Below are 11,307 nucleotides of genomic sequence, written 5' to 3' on the forward strand. Positions count from 1 at the left end.
GAAGTATCAGCCTCCTTTTATAGGTGAGGTTCTGCAGATACGTTCCTTGAAAATAGGGACTTCTTGACTTGGGACTCGGAGACGCACGTCTCCACTTTTTGGGGAGACCAAGTAACGGACTTGAGACGTGCGTCTCAAGTGGAGAATTTTTAGGGAAGGTGGGAGACGAGCGTCTCCTATTGGTGACGTGGCAGAGAGACGTTGGAGACGGGCGTCTCCACGTGCTGAAGTACTCTTTTCCAGCTCCTTCGTGGGCTGGGCTTGATCTTTAGGCCTTTGGGTCTTCTTTTGCACCCCTTTATTACTTCAACACCTCTCTTTCATATTTTAAGAATAAATAATACTGATTTTTGCTCCATCGGGTCGTACTCAGCTACAGAGTGTTTTCGTCGGAAACTTATGAGATAAATCCTAGCAATAAACTTACCTTAGCGACACTAGACAACTCCCAGTATGCATACCAATCCGAATCATGCTATCACAGCTCGACCTTGACTTATCATCTTGTTTTAACCGTTTCATTCGCGTGCAATCACATTAAGCCCATTATCTTGACACGCACATAGCAGAGTAGCCGGTTAGTGACTATGATCCTTTTTATGGAGTTTTGGCACATTTATGTGGTATACTTCCTAGCGCTCATTTGTGGATTGCGGGGAATCGAACCATAGTCCTTCCTACCAAGTTCAGTACCAGGTAACTTCTGAACCAATCAACAATTTGTTTTTAATATTTGAGATTTGTAACCGTTAGGTTAGGTGATCGTGTGAGGATCACCTTACTTAGTAGGTACATTTCTATTGGCAATTAAGCATATAATAATAATTATATGGATCATACACTTATATTCATCGACTCTCTGCGTAGTTGGTGTCTAAGACGGTGCGATTGCTAGAATAAACTAATAAGGGTTACTTCAAAATTAAAGTCAATGGTTTCGGTATAAAGGGTATTCAAATCGGTTACGCATACTTGGGGGTTTTAGAGTGTCGGGACGATAAGGGTATTGTCTCGAATCTTTACTCTGGTGTCTATGTGTTAAGTAATTAAGTAGCTTCGTACTTCTCGAACGTAAGGGGTTATGTGTTTATCGTTTGGAATAAAAAAAATTTATTATGGCTCAAGAAAATGGAAAAGTTATAATAGACACGGGAATATGCATATAAGACTTAAAATTTCATAAATATGCTTTATTGAATTTGAAAAGAAACGTTACAAGGAAATGGAATAAAAGAAAAATAATACTAAAGCGAGTAATACGACTCCCCCAGACTTAAATGATGCAGTGTCCTCAATGCATAGGAACTACTCCTCGTTGTTGCGGTTGAGAGAGCTGCTTGCGCCTCTTGTACGAACACGTCGGCGTCTATTAGTAGGAGAGCCATTTGCACGAAGGTTGAGATCATTCAATTGTGTAGCAATTTCTGTGTAGTGGCCTTCGGTCCTAATAGCGTAGTCACGGTGCTCTTGTTGCATTTCTCGAATTAGCCTTAATATTTCGTTTTGATTTGTCTGCATAGCTTGAAAAAGTTGGTCTTGGCGTTGAATTGTAGCATACATGGCATCGAGAGTAATTGGCGGAGGATTATTTTGAGGAGGTTGGTTGAAATCAGCATCTGCTTGGTTGAACTCTTGTTCCATTTCATCCACCGGCTCATTATGATGTTTAGGTTGGTTTTCTTGAGGAACTTCATTAATAAGCCTCCAACGCTGAATATAACGGATGTTGATTTGCTCGGGGCATGGCAGGATGACATTTGGAATTAGAACTTTGTTGACGACCAGAGTGTAACGACCATCATGACGGGGTGACACCATGTGAGAGTCACGGCATTAAGTGAGATTGAGGGACTGAGCAGGCATCATGAGATGGGAAAGGGAGATGAGGTCGTCAGCGAGGCTTAAGGCATATGCCAATGTGGTAATAATGCCGCCAAAACAGAATGGGTTTGTAGTGGGAGCGTTGATGCATCCTTGGATGTGTTGGAGCATAAATGGTGCGGCATTGATGCGGATATTATTTAGTGCACAAAAAAGGAAAAATAACTCATTTTGGTTTACCTTGTGGTTGTTGGATCTTGCAAAAATAGTGTTACCCAAAATTCAAAAGCGAGTTGCTCCCAAGGTCGGCCATGGAGTTCTTCGAAAATGGTGCGATGAGCATTTGGTGCATTAGAAAAATGCAAGTACGTAGCAACCTCTTCTTGATCTTAATTATATTCACGGTTAAACATTCGAAATTGGATGTTATTGGTTAAGAGTGGTTGATCAGAAGGAGTGTCGTAGTTGAAAGATCTTAAGAACTCTAAGACGAGCAGCTCATAAGTAGGTACGGGTTCAGTACATAGGTGGTGTTGGCTATATTTTGTGAGTAAACGGGTGACACCATCTATTAGACCCAAAGTTTCTAGACACTCAGTGTTCACGAATTTCGTGGGGACAACTGAACATTCATAGAAAGCAAGATATTTGGTTTGTTGAGCATTGTCGACTTCCTCTCAAAAGATAATTTGTGAAAGGTTGGGAGGTGGTCCCTCAGGGCGCACACTTCGGATGATTGAACGCGGAGGCATAGTGTGTTTGGGAGAAAAGAGTGTGGAGAATAGGAGAGTAGAAAATGGTTTGGAGGTTGTGAAGATAAAGAATGGTGGTGGTATGATTTTATAGTGAGGTTTGAAAGTGGTGGAGTAAATATAGAATTAAAAGGGATTTATGGTGGTGTTTGAATTTTGAATGGATGGAAGAATGGAAATGATGTAGAGTTATGGAGGTGATGATGGAGGGATGAATGTGGTTTATGGTGTTTAAATGGAAGAAATTATGGGGGAGAGAAAGCATATTGAATGATGAATTTTGAAATTCAAAATTCAAAATTCAAAATGGGAGTTATGGTGGTCTGTGTGGTCAAACGAACAAAGCAGCTGCCACACACCCTTGGGAGACGCACGTCTCAGGTGTGCAGTCTGCTGGGGGACAGAGCATGGTGACGGACGTCTCCTGTCCTTTGCATGCAGATAGGTGGTCCCACAGAGGTGGAGACAGACGTCTCCAAGCCTAGGGAAGGTGCCTGTCTTGCATGCACTTTGGTGGTCACGTTCTGACAGGTACAACAAAACATGATAAACAGTACAGAACAGTGACATGGTTTTATACTATAAACAGCAAAAATGTTGGTGACAAGTCTGAGTATATTATATGCATTCATGAATATATAGTAGTCAATAGCAGAATAGATAAAACATAGTAGCAGTGATGAATAAAATATTGCATTTTGAATTAAAACTGGGTACTGAGTGTTAATAGCAGCAGAATGTAAAATGCATAAAAGTAAAATCTAAGCTAGGAATAAGAAATTGCTAAAACTAGAAATAAAAATCTAATATTCTAAAAGTTAACATCTAGCCACGTCTGTTGTTTTGCACATTAGAATAAATGTGCTTGAAGACTTCGTCGAATTGAGCATTAACGGTGTCGATGAAATTGAAGAAGTGCATTCGTAGAGTGTGTATCTCGTCGCACATATGTTGAACTTCATGTTGTAGTGCATCGATAGCTTGGCCATGTGTTATCGGATGATAAGCATGCTCGATCCTCGGAGGAGCATTTCTCGGGGCCACTGATTCAGCGGATGCAGCAGGATGTTGTTGTTCAGGCTCGACATCGGTCATATCTTCAGATTGATCTTCTTGTGAACCAGTAGGAGTCTCAGGCTCATACTCAGGAACGGGCTCATCTTCAGGCATAGGCACATATTCGGGCACAGGCTCATCCTCGGGCATAGGTTCATACTCAGGCACGGGCTCGCCCTCGGGAGGATTCATGTCATAGTATCCGGGAGGAGTGTCAGGTTCAGAGTCTTCTTCTGCTACATACATGTCATCATCCAAATGTTCATAGGCTTGTGGAGTTTCAGTAGATGACTCTCTATCAAGAATCTGACCATAATAAAGCCAATTAGCAGGGTTGTGCACACTCGTCCTCAGATTCGGTAAGGTGAACTGATCCAGTACTTTGTTATCAATAAGGAGGTCAAACTGATCAGGACCAAGGTTTCCAATGATACCTCGATTAAAGCAAAACTGAATGTCTATAGCGATAGGGAGACCAGTCGGTTGCAATCCAAGCAGTGGTTGTCTCAGTCCTATAGCATTTGCTATCATAGTGACGAATCCGCCGATCATAGTAGGTGAGACTTCGTCTTGCGTGATGCGCTCGAAGTTTGCTAGCATAAATGTAATAACATTGACCGAACGATTCTGAGAAGTACAGATCATGATGAACAGCTCTTCTCTGGAAACTTCAGTGACATTCTCAGGTTTACCGAAAATGTAGTGAGCGATAATCTTATGCAGGTATCTGAAAGCAGGATTATGAATGTTCTCGGATTGAAACCCATGCTCTTCAGGATTATTGTTTCCAGTAATCTTACCCCAGAAATTTTCCAACTCTCGTCAAGCAAAAAGTTCCTCTTGAACTGTGGTGAATGCATCCGCTCCATTAGGGATTTCAAACATAGCAGCAAAATCACGGACACAAAACTGATATTCCAATCCAAAGAGTCGAAAAAGGATAATTCCTTTCCTCAATCCTTGTCCACAGTTAGGCAGGTAAGTCAATGAGCTCAAGAATTCCAGAGTGAGCTTTCGGTAGGTACAGAATTTGCGGAACAGGTGAGAACCGGTCCAACCGATTTGGTTCAGCTATTACATGACACTTTCATCGATTCCTAACTTCTTCATAGTCGGGTGATGAGGATAGCGAGTCAAATCCATTTGCCTCTGAGCTAGTTTAGCATATCTCGCTTCTTGTCCTCTACCTCGGAATACATCTTCCATATTGTCAACTTCTTGCATCTTGATAAGTTAGTAACTAAATAAGCCTATAAGTTGAAAAATATGAAAATTAAGTTAGAATTAGGCTAGTGTTGGAAAAAAAGAAAAATTAAAAAGAAATAAAACTTAAAAGATGTGACAAATTATAATAATAATTATAATTATAAAAGATGAGATTTTTATAACAATGATTAAAATAATGATTATAATTATAATAATTATTATAAGTGGCAAAAAACATAAAAATTTAAATAGAAAATTAAAAATAAAAACAAGATAAAATAAAATAAAATATTTTTCATTAAAAAGATAAAGGTAAGAAAATGAAATAAAAATGTGGGTTGTCTCCCACTAAGCGCTTTGTTTAATGTCGTAAGCTCAACGATTTAAATGAAAATCATTTTTTCGAATGAGCGGGCAGCTCGTCAAGTTTTAAAAGTTGAATATTTTCATCGTGCTCGAGGCGATGGTAATGTTTAAGACGTTGCCCATTTACGACAAAAGGTTCGACCATTTTTCCTTTAATTTCTATCGCTCCGCTCGGAAATATGTTAGTAATTTCGAATGGACCAGACCATCTAGATCGTAGCTTTCCAGGAAATAATTTTAGTCTAGAACTAAATAACAGGACTTTATCGCCTATGCTAAAAATTTTCCTAGATATACGCTTGTCGTGCCATTTTTTCATTCTTTCTTTATAGATTTTAGCGTTTTCGTAAGCGTCTTGTCTAAGCTCGTCTAATTCGTTTATGTCTAGAATTCGTTTTTCACCGGCGGTAGTGTAATTTAAATTTAAATTCTTAATGGCCCAATAGGCTTTATGTTCCAATTCTACCGGCAGGTGACATGATTTTCCATAAACGAGTTTAAATGGGGTGGTTCCTATTGGAGTTTTGAAAGCTGTTATATAAGCCCATAAAGCTTCATTTAGCTTGGATGACCAATCCTTTCTAGATATAGCAACAGTCTTTTCCAATATTTGCTTAATTTCTCGGTTAGAGACTTCTACTTGTCCGCTTGTTTGTGGATGGTATGGTGTAGCTATTCGATGATTCACTCCATATTTTCGAAGGAATTTTTCAAGGATTCTTGAAATGAAATGAGATCCACCATCGCTAATTACAAGTCTTGGTACACCAAACCTAGGAAAGATAACATTTTTAAAGAGTTTGATCACTACTCGTGTGTCGTTTGTAGGAGAAGCGATAGCTTCTATCCATTTCGAAATGTAATCAACAGCTACGAGGATATATTTATTTCCGAGTGATGATGGAAAGGGACCCATAAAGTCTATTCCCCAGACATCAAATATTTCTACTTCTAGAATTCCTTTTTGAGGAATTTCGTCTCGTCTTGAGATATTTCCGGTTCGTTGATGTAACACCCCATTTCTACCCGACAAATATATATAAATCAGAGTTTTCAAAATATCTCAATAAACAAATGAGGCGTCACATAATAAAACAAAACAAATCAACTCGTCGCATAAAGCGGATACATAGCATCTTTGAAACAGAATAACTTATTTTATTAAAACACAGCGGAATCACTTAAACAAGTATTCAATAAAATATCTTCAGTTAACTTATCATTTTTGTTCAACCAAGATAACACAATTAAACAACAACATCATGAATGACATAAATCGTTCCCCCCAGAGTGCTACGTATCAAGGCGACAACCGACTCGAGTAACGACAACTAAATCTTCATACTTGAATACCTGCACGTTACCAATATAAAGGCAACGGCGAAACAAGAGAAAAGGGTGAGATATCAAATCATATAAGTGGGCATATGATAAATTGCATGCTAGGATTCAGACATATAAAATCATCACATCACAAGTATCAATAGCTACTATACACATCATACTTCTACAGTTCATTATTCTCACATACTTTTCATCACACAACAAGTCATAATCATGTAAATAGTATCATATAATAAATTTCACATATTCAAGTAAGCACAAAATTCAATAGTATAATACTCAAAAGATTCAATACTATTATCCCAAATATATACACAATCCATCATTATCACATATTCACACATTTAATCAATTATATATCAAAACATCACCAATTTCAATTATCACATCTCATGTACACATGACAATCACATAAATGCATATATTCAAACATCACTTAACCTCAATGTGACTCAATGCAAGACATGTGACTCTATGCATGTGGTACCCAATGTGGACCCAAAGTTCCACCGCTTCCGATTCATATAGAATCTAGCCACGCTTCAGATCCGGACAAGATCAAAGCCACCAAATGTAAACATATAGTGTACCGCTTTCCGAATTCACTCTAGAATCCAAGCCCCGCTTTTGTTTCAAAGCAAACCACCTTTGTTTCAAGGCACACCATGACATGAATGCATGTACAATATTGACAAACATATGCAATTAAGATCATCTCTACCATCTTAATATTTAGCATATCACAATAATTCAACTCGATGAATTATCCACCAATTGTACACAACATTCACAACACATGCATATCATTCACATATAAAAGGCCAATTAATCAATTACGATTCACAAAATCCAATTAACACTAGTAACCAAACTATCTCATGTTAATTCTCATTTTGCCAATTATATATGAACATACACATTTAAAATCAAGCAATTAATCATTAAAATTAATGCTATCCAACTAACCACAGAGAATCAATATTAGCACAACATCATGGCATATACATATATTATTCTCAACCTACATATTCAAGCCAAAACACAATTACGGACGAATCCTCAAAATACCGTAATTTGCCGACAAACCGAATAATTGATCCAACTTCAAGTATATTCCAATCAATTAAACTCATTGCAATTAATTTAACTATTAATTTAACCAATTAATATCAAACTATATTAATTTAATTCACTTCAATTTCTACTCCATTTCCAATTTCTAGCATTCTATTGCTCAAAACCATTTTTATTGAAAAGAATATCACGCTAGCTTTCTAACGCCACGAACGGAGACTCAAACGGAGTTATGGTTCAAAAGATATGAATTGTTAAAGTTCCAATGATAAAAACAAACACCGACGTTATACACTGACAACTCTAAACATGTCAGAATTACTCAAAACAAATAAAATATGACTCTTAATAATTCAAAACAACTCTGACAACTTATTGTCGACTCTAACAACTCTATTGACAACTCTAACAACTCTATTGATAATTCTATTAAATTATTATAATTTATTTATAAAGAATATTTAAACCAAACACAATTTTAGTCCATTCGTAAAATATCACAATTTCAACAAAATAACACCACCATGTTAATCTACTAATTAAACTTAGCTACCACGTAAATTTTCATCAAATTCCGGACAACTAACTATACCGCTTAATTTAGCTATTTCGATCAAACGAGACTGTTTTGTTTTTTCCATAAAGTTCCATAACTGCTATGCTACTGTTACAAACTTACATACCATACTTCTTCTTTTTCTTACTGTATTAATTATATATATATATATATATATATATTAAGCAAGTGTATGTATGATATATGAACTTAAATAATAGAACATAAGGTGACACAGTAACAAAGCAATGTCACAGCACGTATGGATACAGTAGTTCACGCACAGCAATGAAAAGGAAATCAAATAATAATCTACACAGCACAATATGAAAACCAGACTTTTTGAGCTTAAATGGGGCATAACCAATGCAAAAACACACGGAAATGGTACAAATGAGTTAAGCTAATGTGCCGTCTTTTACATTTTCGCACAACAATCTCAACAACAATGGCAATTTACCGTAAACCGCATTTCCACATTATTTCAAAATCTAAATTCCTAATTTCCAGAAACAATTAACACAAGCAAACATAATAAATCTACACATCCAATTTCCCCACATACAAGGTTTCATAAACCCAATTATAGGAAGAGAACCCCACCCTTACCTTATCAATGAAAACAACTTAGTGGGTCTCCAATTGTATCTTCAATTTGACATCATGGATGAAATCTCTAAGCTTGTTCTTCTCCTCCAAAAGTTGCCTCTTTCTCTTCTATTCTTCTTTCCTCATTATGACAACACTACTCTTAAATCTATAAAACCCTAATATAAAACCAATTGGGCTTAGTGTTTAAATTATCTCTTTATTTAATATCCTCCAAAATCAATTTAGGCCCAATAAGAGATATAACTCAAATAATCAATTATATCACTTATAATAATAATTCCTTCAATATAATAATTCCGACTTATAAATAATATTATTCTTAATATTATTCTTCGACCATCTGACTAAAATCCGACTTTTAACTTAATAAATTTAAATATGCTTCTTAAAATCACACCGACAACCAAATTCGACTAATATATCATATTTCCGGTCTAATCTTAATTACTCAGAAAATTCCCAAAACTTCAAATTTTATTCCAATAATATTTCTAATACTGAAAATATCAAAACTCTTGATTAAATATCAATCCGCTATCCCGAACTAATACTGACTAAATCGTCTCAAAATACGAAAACTTCACTAAACACTCTGAACGTCTAGATTAAGCGAATAACTGAATTTCCGGGCGTTACAACTCTCCCCCACTTAGAATATTTTCGTCCTCGAAAATCTACTTGACAACACCATCGCAACCAATTCTCGTATCCAATTATCAAATATCCAAATCGCGTTTGGTAACACTTCAATCACTACTTCTTCAGCACAACAACAATTCTACAAGAACACAAACACATTACTATTCTTACCAGATTCGCAATAATCTACGACCCAATGCAGCATCCTGGCTCATCGCACTTATTTCAACAGTTTATCCATCCAAACATCAAGATAACTCATCTTTACAGACTTCTGACCTATAGTTTCTTACTCCCCTAAGTCTTACAACAACAGTGTCACATAAAGCTCTCGCTACTCAACTCTGATAATTCTCTTTTAAATCACTACCCCCAATAAAATTCCGTCAACTATATGGTCCACAAATTCTCAATCCAATACAGACTTTCCTTAATACTCATCCTCACATCGTTGTTTCACTTGATGTTTCCAATCTTTTGCTTAGCGACACTCGCTTGTATAAAACGCACCACACTGATTGCTCATTTCGTCCGATTCTTACTCAACCATCCCTCTTATCGAGCTACATAAACCAATGAACGACCATCTTCACGATAAAATATAAATACTCTTTCCACACTATTAAGACAACAAGACAAATCTATAACATCCAACACGAGTTTCATCTACTATTAACAATAGATTGAGGGTGATCAGTTCCCCAATTTGTCAATTAGTATTCGACAACCATTGTGGAGTATAAATCGTTGTTACATCATAACAGCGCCCTTTCCGAATTTCCTCTTAAATCCAATAACATGAGTAGCATCACACAGTTTGTTTCGTCTCAACCGAAGTCCTCCTCCCGATAAACTGGCGATAGAAAAATTCCATACACTCCTTCTTTTATACACGCCGCCACTTTTGGCATCCCAAATACGAATTCTATCATCCCTAAGTGTGACTTTTTCTTCGCTACTACTTCACTCTTCCTTAAAAGTCATCAGTACTCAAATCATCTTTAATACCGAACATCTTGTTCTCTCATCTTAATCATCAACAAGTTTTGCTTAACTTCGCTTCAGACATTTGCGGTAATAACCATTCTTATTCAACAGGCTTACACATTTCCATAAGGTAGAATACAACTTCACCTCTTCGTAGGCTCAAACGGTACGTCCAACTTATACTCGAAACCCAAGATACAAATCTATGACGTTATTAGAATCGTAAACATCGACGTCAAGCATCGACAATTTTTATGTTATCTCCCAAACTCCTCAAACAACTTCGACGACAAACTGCACCCCATCCCAACATCATCACGTTAAAATCAAATCTATTACGGCTGCGACAATAATTCTTATAATCCACTTCATCTCGTTATCTCTCCGACGCTTCAAATGGAGTTCAATTCAGGTATCCGAAACTCAAGTTACGCGCATCCTCGAGTTCCAACTCGGGTTCGCGATTCGCAACACATCACGCATCGATTACGTTCGTCAATCACTTATGCGAGTCCAATATAAGGTCCACCACAACCTCATCACTTTAACACTTGCCAAACACCGGCATCAGACACAAAGGTTAAACGCACCGACAACTTCACAGTTCTCAACCGTGCTGAACATCAGCACTTTCTAAGTTCCGTCTTCCAAAATTATCATTAACTTCACATCGTCCCAAAACTCTCAACAACACTTGCATCGTCGCTTGTCGACAACATACCTGACCATCCCTTACAATAGAACATCTTCGAGAAGCAAAACTTCTCCCCCACTTGGAATCAAACCAATCCCTGCAACAAAACAACAAGTACCGACAGTGTTTCACATACATGTCGTGTACTAAAGACTAAAACACTGACAACATTCAACTGTCGCACAACTCAACAAACTCGA

This window comes from Vicia villosa, unplaced genomic scaffold (assembly GCF_029867415.1).
Source record: "Vicia villosa cultivar HV-30 ecotype Madison, WI unplaced genomic scaffold, Vvil1.0 ctg.000867F_1_1, whole genome shotgun sequence".
NCBI classification, from domain to species: domain Eukaryota; kingdom Viridiplantae; phylum Streptophyta; class Magnoliopsida; order Fabales; family Fabaceae; genus Vicia; species Vicia villosa.